The following is a 13,843-nucleotide window of genomic DNA, read 5'->3' as shown; positions in this document are numbered from 1 at the left end:
GGGATTTTTTCAAAAAATTCTTTTTCTGCCCGTTAAGTTGTCGAGGGCTGATTTCTTTTCCTGTGATACAAAGGCTTCTGTTTCGACCGCCAAACCTCTCAGGGGAGCATTTGCAACCGTTTGGCACCATTTTTGAGTGAATGGCCGAAAGTCAGATTTTTATTGAAATTGTGACCCCGGGGCTTAGGGATTTTTTCAAAAAAATCTTTTTCTGCCCGTTAAGTTGTCGAGGGCTGATTTCTTTTCCTGAGATAAAAAGCCTTCTGTTTCGACCGCCAAACCTCTCAGGGGAGCATTTGCAACCGTTTGGCAGCATTTTTGAGTGAATGGCCGAAAGTCAGATTTTTTTTGAAATTGTGACCCCGGGGCTTAGGGATTTTTTCAAAAAAATCTTTTTCTGCCGGTTAAGTTGTCGAGGGCTGATTTCTTTTCCTAAGATGAAAAGCCTTCTGTTTCGACCGCCAAACCTCTCAGGGTAGCATTTGCAACCGTTTGGCAGCATTTTTGAGTGAATGGCTGAAAGTCAGATTTTTGATGAAATTGTGACCCCGGGGCTTAGGGATTTTTTCAAAAAAATCTTTTTCTGCCCGTTAAGTTGTCGAGGGCTGATTTCTTTTCCTGTGATACAAAGGCTTCTGTTTCGACCACCAAACCTCTCAGGGGAGCATTTGCAACCGTTTGGCACCAATTTGGAGTGAATGGCCGAAAGTCAGATTTTTTATGAAATTGTGACCCCGGGGCTTAGGGATTTTTTCAAAAAAATCTTTTTCTGCCCGCTCTGTTGTCGAGGGCTGATTTCTTTTCCTAAGATGAAAAGCCTTCTGTTTCGACCACCAAACCTCTCAGGGGAGCATTTGCAACCGTTTGGTCGCATTTTTGAGTGAATGGCCGAAACTCAGATTTTTGATGAAATTGTGACCCCAGGGCTTAGGGATTTTTTCAAAAAAATCTTTTTCTGCCCGTTAAGTTGTTGAGGGCTGATTTCTTTTCCTGTGATACAAAGGCTTCTGTTTCGACCACCAAACCTCTCAGGGGAGCATTTGCAATCGTTTGGCACCAATTTGGAGTGAATGGCCGAAAGTCAGATTTTTTATGAAATTGTGACCCCGGGGCTTAGGGATTTTTTCAAAAAATTCTTTTTCTGCCCGTTAAGTTGTCGAGGGCTGATTTCTTTTCCTGTGATACAAAGGCTTCTGTTTCGACCGCCAAACCTCTCAGGGGAGCATTTGCAACCGTTTGGCACCATTTTTGAGTGAATGGCCGAAAGTCAGATTTTTGATGAAATTGTGACCCCGGGGCTTAGGGATTTTTTCAAAAAAATCTTTTTCTGCCCGTTAAGTTGTCGAGGGCTGATTTCTTTTCCTGAGATAAAAAGCCTTCTGTTTCGACCGCCAAACCTCTCAGGGGAGCATTTGCAACCGTTTGGCAGCATTTTTGAGTGAATGGCCGAAAGTCAGATTTTTTTTGAAATTGTGACCCCGGGGCTTAGGGATTTTTTCAAAAAAATCTTTTTCTGCCCGTTAAGTTGTCGAGGGCTGATTTCTTTTCCTAAGATGAAAAGCCTTCTGTTTCGACCGCCAAACCTCTCAGGGTAGCATTTGCAACCGTTTGGCAGCATTTTTGAGTGAATGGCTGAAAGTCAGATTTTTGATGAAATTGTGACCCCGGGGCTTAGGGATTTTTTCAAAAAAATCTTTTTCTGCCCGTTAAGTTTTCGAGGGCTTATTTCTTTTCCTGTGATACAAAGGCTTCTGTTTCGACCGCCAAACCTCTCAGGGGAGCATTTGCAACCGTTTGGCAGCATTTTTGAGTGAATGTCCGAAAGTCAGATTTTTCTGCCGGTTAAGTTTTCGAGGGCTGATTTCTTTTCCTGTGATAAAAAGCCTTCTGTTTCGACCGCCAAACCTCTCAGGGGAGCATTTGCAACCGTTTGGCCGCATTTTTGAGTGAATGGCCGAAAGTCAGATTTTTGATGAAATTGTGACCCCGGGGCTTAGGGATTTTTTCAAAAAAATCTTTTTCTGCCCGTTAAGTTGTCGAGGGCTGATTTCTTTTCCTGTGATACAAAGGCTTCTGTTTCGACCACCAAACCTCTCAGGGGAGCATTTGCAACCGTTTGGCACCAATTTGGAGTGAATGGCCGAAAGTCAGATTTTTTATGAAATTGTGACCCCGGGGCTTAGGGATTTTTTCAAAAAAAATCTTTTTCTGCCCGTTCTGTTGTCGAGGGCTGATTTCTTTTCCTAAGATGAAAAGCCTTCTGTTTCGACCGCCAAACCTCTCAGGGGAGCATTTGCAACCGTTTGGTCGCATTTTTGAGTGAATGGCCGAAAGTCAGATTTTTGATGAAATTGTGCCCCAGGGCTTAGGGAGTTTTTCAAAAAAATCTTTTTCTGCCCGTTAAGTTTTTGAGGGCTGATTTCTTTTCCTGTGATACAAAGGCTTCTGTTTCGACCACCAAACCTCTCAGGGGAGCAATTGCAACCGTTTGGAACCAATTTGGAGTGAATGGCCGAAAGTCAGATTTTTTATGAAATTGTGACCCCGGGGCTTAGGGATTTTTTCAAAAAATTCTTTTTCTGCCCGTTAAGTTGTCGAGGGCTGATTTCTTTTCCTGTGATACAAAGGCTTCTGTTTCGAACGCCAAACCTCTCAGGGGAGCATTTGCAACCGTTTGGCACCATTTTTGAGTGAATGGCCGAAAGTCAGATTTTTGATGAAATTGTGACCCCGGGGCTTAGGGATTTTTTCAAAAAAATCGTTTTCTGCCCGTTAAGTTGTCGAGGGCTGATTTCTTTTCCTGAGATAAAAAGCCTTCTGTTTCGACCGCCAAACCTCTCAGGGGAGCATTTGCAACCGTTTGGCAGCATTTTTGAGTGAATGGCCGAAAGTCAGATTTTTTTTGAAATTGTGACCCCGGGGCTTAGGGATTTTTTTAAAAAAATCTTTTTCTGCCCGTTAAGTTGTCGAGGGCTGATTTCTTTTCCTGTGATAAAAAGCCTTCTGTTTCGACCGCCAAACCTCTCAGGGGAGCATTTGCACCCGTTTGTCCGCATTTTTGAGTGAATGGCCGAAAGTCAGATTTTTGATGAAATTGTGACCCCGGGGCTTAGGGATTTTTTCAAAAAAATCTTTTTCTGCCCGTTAAGTTGTCGAGGGCTGATTTCTTTTCCTGAGATAAAAAGCCTTCTGTTTCGACCGCCAAACCTTTCAGGGGAGCATTTGCAAACGTTTGGCAGCATTTTTGAGTGAATGGCCGAAAGTCAGATTTTTTTTGAAATTGTGACCCCATGGCTTAGGGATTTTTTCAAAAAAATCTTTTTCTGCCCGTTAAGTTGTCGAGGGCTGATTTCTTTTCCTAAGATGAAAAGCCTTCTGTTTCGACCGCCAAACCTCTCAGGGTAGCATTTGCAACCGTTTGGCAGCATTTTTGAGTGAATGGCTGAAAGTCAGATTTTTGATGAATTCGTGACCCCGGGGCTTAGGGATTTTTTCAAAAAAATCTTTTTCTGCCCGTTAAGTTTTCGAGGGCTTATTTCTTTTCCTGTGATACAAAGGCTTCTGTTTCGACCGCCAAACCTCTTAGGGGAGCATTTGCAACCGTTTGGCAGCATTTTTGAGTGAATGTCCGAAAGTCAGATTTTTCTGCCGGTTAAGTTTTCGAGGGCTGATTTCTTTTCCTGTGATAAAAAGCCTTCTGTTTCGACCGCCAAACCTCTCAGGGGAGCATTTGCAACCGTTTGGCCGCATTTTTGAGTGAATGGCCGAAAGTCAGATTTTTGATGAAATTGTGACCCCGGGGCTTAGGGATTTTTTAAAAAAAATCTTTTTCTGCCCGTTAAGTTGTCGAGGGCTGATTTCTTTTCCTGTGATAAAAAGCCTTCTGTTTCGACCGCCAAACCTCTCAGGGGAGCATTTGCAACCGTTTGGCAGCATTTTTGAGTGAATGGCCGAAAGTCAGATTTTTTTTGAAATTGTGACCCCGGGGCTTAGGGATTTTTTCAAAAAAATCTTTTTCTGCCCGTTAAGTTTTCGAGGGCTTATTTCTTTTCCTGTGATACAAAGGCTTCTGTTTCGACCGCCAAACCTCTCAGGGGAGCATTTGCAACCGTTTGGCAGCATTTTTGAGTGAATGTCCGAAAGTCTGATTTTTCTGCCGGTTAAGTTTTCGAGGGCTGATTTCTTTTCCTGTGATAAAAAGCCTTCTGTTTCGACCGCCAAACCTCTCAGGGGAGCATTTGCAACCGTTTGGCCGCATTTTTGAGTGAATGGCCGAAAGTCAGATTTTTGATGAAATTGTGACCCCGGGGCTTAGGGATTTTTTCAAAAAAATCTTTTTCTGCCCGTTAAGTTGTCGAGGGCTGATTTCTTTTCCTGTGATACAAAGGCTTCTGTTTCGACCGCCAAACCTCTCAGGGGAGCATTTGCAACCGTTTGGCACCAATTTGGAGTGAATGGCCGAAAGTCAGATTTTTTATGAAATTGTGACCCCGGGGCTTAGGGATTTTTTCAAAAAAAATCTTTTTCTGCCCGTTCTATTGTCGAGGGCTGATTTCTTTTCCTAAGATGAAAAGCCTTCTGTTTCGACCGCCAAACCTCTCAGGGGAGCATTTGCAACCGTTTGGTCGCATTTTTGAGTGAATGGCCGAAAGTCAGATTTTTGATGAAATTGTGCCCCAGGGCTTAGGGAGTTTTTCAAAAAAATCTTTTTCTGCCCGTTAAGTTGTTGAGGGCTGATTTCTTTTCCTGTGATACAAAGGCTTCTGTTTCGACCACCAAACCTCTCAGGGGAGCATTTGCAACCGTTTGGCACCAATTTGGAGTGAATGGCCGAAAGTCAGATTTTTTATGAAATTGTGACCCCGGGGCTTAGGGATTTTTTCAAAAAATTCTTTTTCTGCCCGTTAAGTTGTCGAGGGCTGATTTCTTTTCCTGTGATACAAAGGCTTCTGTTTCGACCGCCAAACCTCTCAGGGGAGCATTTGCAACCGTTTGGCACCAATTTGGAGTGAATGGCCGAAAGTCAGATTTTTTATGAAATTGTGACCCTGGGGCTTAGGGATTTTTTCAAAAAAATCTTTTTCTGCTGGTTAAGTTTTCGAGAGCTGATTTCTTTTCCTGTGATACAAAGCCTTCTGTTTCGACCGTCAAACCTCTCAGGGGAGCATTTGCACCCATTTGGCCGCATTTTTGAGTGAATGGCCAAAAGTCAGATTTTTTATGAAATTGTGACCCCGGGGCTTAGGGATTTTTTTAAAAAAATCTTTTTCTGCCCGTTAAGTTGTCGAGGGTTGATTTCTTTTCCTGAGATAAAAAGCCTTCTGTTTCGACCGCCAAACCTCTGCGGGGAGCATTTGCACCGGTTTGGCCGCATTTTTTATTGAATGGCCGAAAGTCAGATTTTTGATGAAATTATGACCCCGGGGCTTAGGGATTTTTTCAAAAAAATATTTTTCTGCCTGTTAAGTTTTCGAGGGCTGATTTCATTTCCTGTGATACAAAGGCTTCTGTTTCGACCGCCAAACCTCTCAGGGGAGCATTTGCAACCGTTTGGCAGCATTTTTGAGTGAATGGCCGAAAGTCAGATTTTTGATGAAATTGTGACCCCGGGGCTTAGGGATTTTTTCAAAAAAATATTTTTCTGCCTGTTAAGTTTTAGAGGGCTGATTTCTTTTCCTGAGATAAAAAGCCTTCTGTTTCGACCGCCAAACCTCTCAGGGGAGCATTTGCAACCGTTTGGCAGTATTTTTGAGTGAATGGCCGAAAGTCAGATTTTTCTGCCGGTTAAGTTTTCGAGGGCCGATTTCTTTTCCTGTGATAAAAAGCCTTCGGTTTCGACCGCCAAACCTCTCAGGGGAGCTTTTGCAACCGTTTGGCAGCATTTTTGAGTGAATGGCCGATAGTCAGATTTTTGATGAAATTGTGACCCCGGGGCTTAGGGATTTTTTCAAAAAAATCTTTTTCTGCCCGTTAAGTTGTCGAGGGCTGATTACTTTTCCTGTGATACAAAGGCTTCTGTTTCGACTGCCAAACCTCTCAGGGGAGCATTTGTAACCGTTTGGCACCATTTTTGAGTGAATGGCCGAAAGTCAGATTTTTGATGAAATTGTGACCCCGGGGCTTAGGGATTTTTTCAAAAAAATCTTTTTCTACCCGTTAAGTTGTCGAGGGCTGATTTCTTTTCCTGAGATAAAAAGCCTTCTGTTTCAACCGCCAAACCTCTCAGGGGAGCATTTGCACCCGTTTGGCCGCATTTTTGAGTGAATGGCCGAAAGTCAGATTTTTGATGAAATTGTGACCCCGGGTTAGGGATTTTTTTAAAAAAATCTTTTTCCTGCCTTTAAGTTGTCGAGGGCTGATTTCTTTTCCTGTGATAAAAAGCCTTCTGTTTCGATCGCCAAACCACTTAGGGGAGCATTTGCACCCGTTTGGCCGCATTTTTGATTGAATGGCCGAAAGTCAGATTTTTGATGAAATTGTGACCCCGGGGCTTAGGGATTTTTTCAAAAAAATATTTTTCTGCCTGTTAAGTTTTCGAGGGCTGATTTCTTTTCCTGTGATACAAAGCCTTCTGTTTCGACCGCCAAACCTCTCAGGGGAGCATTTGCACCCGTTTGGCCGCATTTTTGAGTGAATGGCCGAAAGTCAGATTTTTTATGAAATTGTGACCCCGGGGCTTAGGGATTTTTTCAAAAAAATCTTTTTCTGCCGGTTAAGTTGTCGAGGGCTGATTTCTTTTCCTGAGATAAAAAGCCTTCTGTTTCGACCGCCAAACCTCTCAGGGGAGCTTTTGCAACCGTTTGGCAGCATTTTTGAGTGAATGGCCGAAAGTCAGATTTTTGATGAAATTGTGACCCCGGGGCTTAGGGATTTTTTCAAAAAAATCTTTTTCTGCCGGTTAAGTTGTTGAGGGCTGATTTCTTTTCCTGAGATAAGAAGCCTTCTGTTTCGACCGCCAAACCTCTCAGGGGAGCATTTGCAACCATTTGGCAGCATTTTTGAGTGAATGGCCGAAAGTCAGATTTTTGATGAAATTGTGACCCCGGGCCTTAGGAATTTTTTCAAAAAAATCTTTTTCTGCCAGTTAAGTTGTCGAGGATTGATTTCTTTCCCTGAGATAAAAAGCCTTCGGTTTCAACCGCCAAACCTCTCAGGGGAGCATTTGCACCCCTTTGGCCGCAATTTTGAGTGAATGGCCGAAAGTCAGATTTTTGATGAAATTGTGACCCCGGGGCTTAGGGATTTTTTCAAAAAAATATTTTTCTGCCTGTTAAGTTTTCGAGAGCTGATTTCTTTTCCTGTGATACAAAGGCTTCTGTTTCGACCGCCAAACCTCTCAGGGGAGCATTTGCAACCGTTTGGCACCATTTTGGAGTGAATGGCCGAAAGTCAGATTTTTGATGAAATTGTGACCCCGGGGCTAAGGGATTTTTTCAAAAAAATATTTTTCTGCCTGTTAAGTTCTCGAGGGCTGATTTCTTTTCCTGAGATAAAAAGCCTTCTGTTTCGACCGCCAAACCTCTCAGGGGAGCATTTGCAACCGTTTGGCAGTATTTTTGAGTGAATGGCCGAAAGTCAGATTTTTCTGCCGGTTAAGTTTTCGAGAGCTGATTTCTTTTCCTGTGATAAACAGCCTTCGGTTTCGACCGCCAAACCTCTCAGGGGAGCATTTGCAACCGTTTGGCAGCATTTTTGAGTCAATGGCCGAAAGTCAGATTTTTGATGAAATTGTGACCCCGGGGCTTAGGGATTTTTTTCAAAAAAAATCTTTTTCTGCCCGTTAAGTTGTTGAGGGCTGATTTCATTTCCTGTGATACAAAGGCTTCTGTTTCGACCAACAAACCTCTCAGGGGAGCATTTGCAACCGTTTGGCACCATTTTAGAGTGAATGGCCGATAGTCAGATTTTTGATGAAATTGTGATCCCGGGGCTTAGGGATTTTTTCAAAAAAAATCTTTTTCTGCCGGTTAAGTTTTCGAGGGTTGATTTCTTTTCCTGAGATAAAAAGCCTTCTGTTTCGACCGCCAAACCTCTCCGGGGAGCATTTGCACCGGTTTGGCCGCATTTTTTATTGAATGGCCGAAAGTCAGATTTTTGATGAAATTATGACCCCGGGGCTTAGGGATTTTTTCAAAAAAATATTTTTCTGCCCGTTAAGTTGTCGAGGGCTGATTACTTTTCCTGTGATACAAAGGCTTCTGTTTCGACTGCCAAACCTCTCAGGGGAGCATTTGTAACCGTTTGGCACCATTTTTGAGTGAATGGCCGAAAGTCAGATTTTTGATGAAATTGTGACCCCGGGGCTTAGGGATTTTTTCAAAAAAATCTTTTTCTGCCGGTTAAGTTGTCAAGGGCTGATTTCTTTTCCTGTGATACAAAGGCTTCTGTTTCGACCGCCAAACCTCTCAGGGGAGCATTTGCAACCGTTTCGCACCATTTTGGAGTGAATGGCCGAAAGTCAGATTTTTGATGAAATTGTGACCCCGGGGCTTAGGGATTTTTTTCAAAAGAATCTTTTTCTGCCCGTTAAGTTGTCGAGTGCTGATTTCTTTTCCTGTGATAAGAAGCCTTGTGTTTCGACCGCCAAACCTCTCAGGGGAGCATTTGCAACTGTTTGGCACCATTTTTGAGTGAATGGCCGAAAGTCAGATTTTTGATGAAATTGTGACCCCTGGGCTTAGGGATTTTTTCAAAAAAATCTTTTTCTGCCAGTTAAGTTGTCGAGGGCTGATTTCTTTTCCTGAGATAAAAAGCCTTCTGTTTCGACCGCCAAACGTCTCAGGGGAGCATTTGCAACCGTTTGGCACCATTTTTGAGTGAATGGCCGAAAGTCAGATTTTTGATGAAATTGTGACCCCGGGGCTTAGGGATTTTTTCAAAAGAATTTTTTTTCTGCCCGTTAAGTTGTCAAGGGCTGATTTCTTTTCCTGAGATAGAAAGCCTTCTGTTTGGACCGCCAAACCTCTCAGGGGAGCATTTGCAACCGTTTGGCACCATTCTTGAGTGAATGGCCGAAAGTCAGATTTTTGATAAAATTGTGACCCCGGGGCTTAGGGATTTTTTCAAAAAAATCTTTTTCTGCCGGTTAAGTTGTCAAGGGTTGATTTCTTTTCCTGAGATAAAAAGCCTTCTGTTTCGACCGCCAAACCTCTCAGGGGAGCATTTGCAACCGTTTGGCACCATTTTTGAGTGAATGGCCGAAAGTCAGATTTTTGATGAAATTGTGACCCCGGGGCTTAGGGATTTTTTCAAAAGAATTTTTTTCTGCCCGTTAAGTTGTCGAGTGCTGATTTCTTTTCCTGTGATAAGAAGCCTTTTGTTTGGACCGCCAAACCTCTCAGGGGAGCATTTGCACCCGTTTGGCCGCATTTTTGAGTGAATGGCCGAAAGTCAGATTTTTGATAAAATTGTTACCTCGGGGCTTAGGGATTTTTTCAAAAAAATCTTTTTCTGCCGGTTAAGTTGTCAAGGGCTTATTTCTTTTCCAGAGATAAAAGGCCTTCTGTTTCTACCGCCAAACGTCTCAGGGGAGCATTTGCAACTGTTTGGCACCAATTTGGAGTGAATGGCCGAAAGTCAGATTTTTGATGAAATTGTGACCCCGGGGCTTAGGGATTTTTTCAAAAAAATCTTTTTCTGCCCGTTAAGTTGTTGAGGGCTGATTTCTTTTCCTGTGATACAAAGGCTTCTGTTTCGACCGCCAAACCTCTCAGGGGAGCATTTGCAACCGTTTCGCACCATTTTGGAGTGAATGGCCGAAAGTCAGATTTTTGATGAAATTGTGACCCCGGGGCTTAGGGATTTTTTCAAAAGAATTTTTTTCTGCCGGTTAAGTTGTTGAGGGCTGATTTCTTTTCCTGAGATAGAAAGCCTTCTGTTTGGACCGCCAAACCTCTCAGGGGAGCATTTGCAACCGTTTGGCACCATTCTTGAGTGAATGGCCGAAAGTCAGATTTTTGATAAAATTGTGACCCCGGGGCTTAGGGATTTTTTCAAAAAAATCTTTTTCTGCCAGTTAAGTTGTCGAGGGTTGATTTCTTTTCCTGAGATAAAAAGCCTTCTGTTTCGACCGCCAAACCTCTCAGGGGAGCATTTGGAACCGTCTGGCACCATTTTTGAGTGAATGGCCGAAAGTCAGAGTTCTGATGAAATTGTGACCCCGGGGCTTAGGGATTTTTTTCAAAAGAATCTTTTTCTGCCCGTTAAGTTGTCGAGTGCTGATTTATTTTCCTGTGATAAGAAGCCTTGTGTTTCGACCGCCAAACCTCTCAGGGGAGCATTTGCAACTGTTTGGCACCATTTTTGAGTGAATGGCCGAAAGTCAGATTTTTGATGAAATTGTGACCCCTGGGCTTAGGGATTTTTTCAAAAAAATCTTTTTCTGCCAGTTAAGTTGTCGAGGGCTAATTTCTTTTCCTGAGATAAAAAGCCTTCTGTTTCGACCGCCAAACGTCTCAGGGGAGCATTTGCAACCGTTTGGCACCATTTTTGAGTGAATGGCCGAAAGTCAGATTTTTGATGAAATTGTGACCCCTGGGCTTAGGGATTTTTTCAAAAAAATCTTTTTCTGCCGGTTAAGTTGTCGAGGGCTGATTTCTTTTTCTGAGATAAAAAGCCTTCTGTTTCGACCGCCAAACGTCTCAGGGGAGCATTTGCAACCGTTTGGCACCATTTTTGAGTGAATGGCCGAAAGTCAGATTTTTGATGAAATTGTGACCCCGGGGCTTAGGGATTTTTTCAAAAGAATTTTTTTCTGCCGGTTAAGTTGTCGAGGGCTGATTTCTTTTCCTGAGATAAAAAGCCTTCTGTTTCGACCGCCAAACCTCTCAGGGGAGCATTTGCAACCGTTTGGCACCATTTTTGAATGGCCGAAAGTCAGATTTTTGATGAAATTGTGACCCCGGGCCTTAGGGATTTTTTCAAAAAAATCTTTTTATACCGGTTAAGTTGTCGAGGGCTGATTTCTTTTCCTGAGATAAAAAGCTTTGTTTCGACCGCCAAACCTCTCAGGGGAGCATTTGCAACCGTTTGGCACCATTTTTGAGTGAATGGCCGAAAGTCAGATTTTTGATGAAATTGTGACCCCGGGGCTTAGGGATTTTTTCAAAAGAATTTTTTTCTGCCGGTTAAGTTGTCGAGGGCTGATTTCTTTTCCTGAGATAAAAAGCCTTCTGTTTCGACCGCCAAACCTCTCAGGGGAGCATTTGCAACCGTTTGGCACCATTTTTGAATGGCCGAAAGTCAGATTTTTGATGAAATTGTGACCCCGGGCCTTAGGGATTTTTTCAAAAAAATCTTTTTATACCGGTTAAGTTGTCGAGGGCTGATTTCTTTTCCTGAGATAAAAAGCTTTGTTTCGACCGCCAAACCTCTCAGGGGAGCATTTGCAACCGTTTGGCACCATTTTTGAGTGAATGGCCGAAAGTCAGATTTTTGATGAAATTGTGACCCCTGGGCTTAGGGATTTTTTCAAAAAAATCTTTTTCTGCCAGTTAAGTTGTCGAGGGCTGATTTCTTTTCCTGAGATAAAAAGCCTTCTGTTTCGACCGCCAAACGTCTCAGGGGAGCATTTGCAACCGTTTGGCACCATTTTTGAGTGAATGGCCGAAAGTCAGATTTTTGATGAAATTGTGACCCCGGGGCTTAGGGATTTTTTCAAAAGAATTTTTTTTCTGCCCGTTAAGTTGTCAAGGGCTGATTTCTTTTCCTGAGATAGAAAGCCTTCTGTTTGGACCGCCAAACCTCTCAGGGGAGCATTTGCAACCGTTTGGCACCATTCTTGAGTGAATGGCCGAAAGTCAGATTTTTGATAAAATTGTGACCCCGGGGCTTAGGGATTTTTTCAAAAAAATCTTTTTCTGCCGGTTAAGTTGTCAAGGGTTGATTTCTTTTCCTGAGATAAAAAGCCTTCTGTTTCGACCGCCAAACCTCTCAGGGGAGCATTTGCAACCGTTTGGCACCATTTTTGAGTGAATGGCCGAAAGTCAGATTTTTGATGAAATTGTGACCCCGGGGCTTAGGGATTTTTTCAAAAGAATTTTTTTCTGCCCGTTAAGTTGTCGAGTGCTGATTTCTTTTCCTGTGATAAGAAGCCTTTTGTTTGGACCGCCAAACCTCTCAGGGGAGCATTTGCACCCGTTTGGCCGCATTTTTGAGTGAATGGCCGAAAGTCAGATTTTTGATAAAATTGTTACCTCGGGGCTTAGGGATTTTTTCAAAAAAATCTTTTTCTGCCGGTTAAGTTGTCAAGGGCTTATTTCTTTTCCAGAGATAAAAGGCCTTCTGTTTCTACCGCCAAACGTCTCAGGGGAGCATTTGCAACTGTTTGGCACCAATTTGGAGTGAATGGCCGAAAGTCAGATTTTTGATGAAATTGTGACCCCGGGGCTTAGGGATTTTTTCAAAAAAATCTTTTTCTGCCCGTTAAGTTGTTGAGGGCTGATTTCTTTTCCTGTGATACAAAGGCTTCTGTTTCGACCGCCAAACCTCTCAGGGGAGCATTTGCAACCGTTTCGCACCATTTTGGAGTGAATGGCCGAAAGTCAGATTTTTGATGAAATTGTGACCCCGGGGCTTAGGGATTTTTTCAAAAGAATTTTTTTCTGCCGGTTAAGTTGTTGAGGGCTGATTTCTTTTCCTGAGATAGAAAGCCTTCTGTTTGGACCGCCAAACCTCTCAGGGGAGCATTTGCAACCGTTTGGCACCATTCTTGAGTGAATGGCCGAAAGTCAGATTTTTGATAAAATTGTGACCCCGGGGCTTAGGGATTTTTTCAAAAAAATCTTTTTCTGCCAGTTAAGTTGTCGAGGGTTGATTTCTTTTCCTGAGATAAAAAGCCTTCTGTTTCGACCGCCAAACCTCTCAGGGGAGCATTTGGAACCGTCTGGCACCATTTTTGAGTGAATGGCCGAAAGTCAGAGTTCTGATGAAATTGTGACCCCGGGGCTTAGGGATTTTTTTCAAAAGAATCTTTTTCTGCCCGTTAAGTTGTCGAGTGCTGATTTATTTTCCTGTGATAAGAAGCCTTGTGTTTCGACCGCCAAACCTCTCAGGGGAGCATTTGCAACTGTTTGGCACCATTTTTGAGTGAATGGCCGAAAGTCAGATTTTTGATGAAATTGTGACCCCTGGGCTTAGGGATTTTTTCAAAAAAATCTTTTTCTGCCGGTTAAGTTGTCGAGGGCTGATTTCTTTTTCTGAGATAAAAAGCCTTCTGTTTCGACCGCCAAACGTCTCAGGGGAGCATTTGCAACCGTTTGGCACCATTTTTGAGTGAATGGCCGAAAGTCAGATTTTTGATGAAATTGTGACCCCGGGGCTTAGGGATTTTTTCAAAAGAATTTTTTTCTGCCGGTTAAGTTGTCGAGGGCTGATTTCTTTTCCTGAGATAAAAAGCCTTCTGTTTCGACCGCCAAACCTCTCAGGGGAGCATTTGCAACCGTTTGGCACCATTTTTGAATGGCCGAAAGTCAGATTTTTGATGAAATTGTGACCCCGGGCCTTAGGGATTTTTTCAAAAAAATCTTTTTATACCGGTTAAGTTGTCGAGGGCTGATTTCTTTTCCTGAGATAAAAAGCTTTGTTTCGACCGCCAAACCTCTCAGGGGAGCATTTGCAACCGTTTGGCACCATTTTTGAGTGAATGGCCGAAAGTCAGATTTTTGATGAAATTGTGACCCCGGGGCTTAGGGATTTTTTCAAAAGAAATTTTTTCTGCCGGTTAAGTTGTCGAGGGCTGATTTCTTTTCCTGAGATAGAAAGCCTTCTGTTTGGACCGCCAAACCTCTCAGGGGAGCATTTGCAACCGTTTGGCACCATTCTTGAGTGAATGGCCGAAAGTCAG

Source organism: Podarcis muralis, chromosome 6, assembly GCF_964188315.1.
Source record: "Podarcis muralis chromosome 6, rPodMur119.hap1.1, whole genome shotgun sequence".
In the NCBI taxonomy this organism is placed as follows: domain Eukaryota; kingdom Metazoa; phylum Chordata; class Lepidosauria; order Squamata; family Lacertidae; genus Podarcis; species Podarcis muralis.
This window is presented reverse-complemented; position numbering follows the sequence as displayed.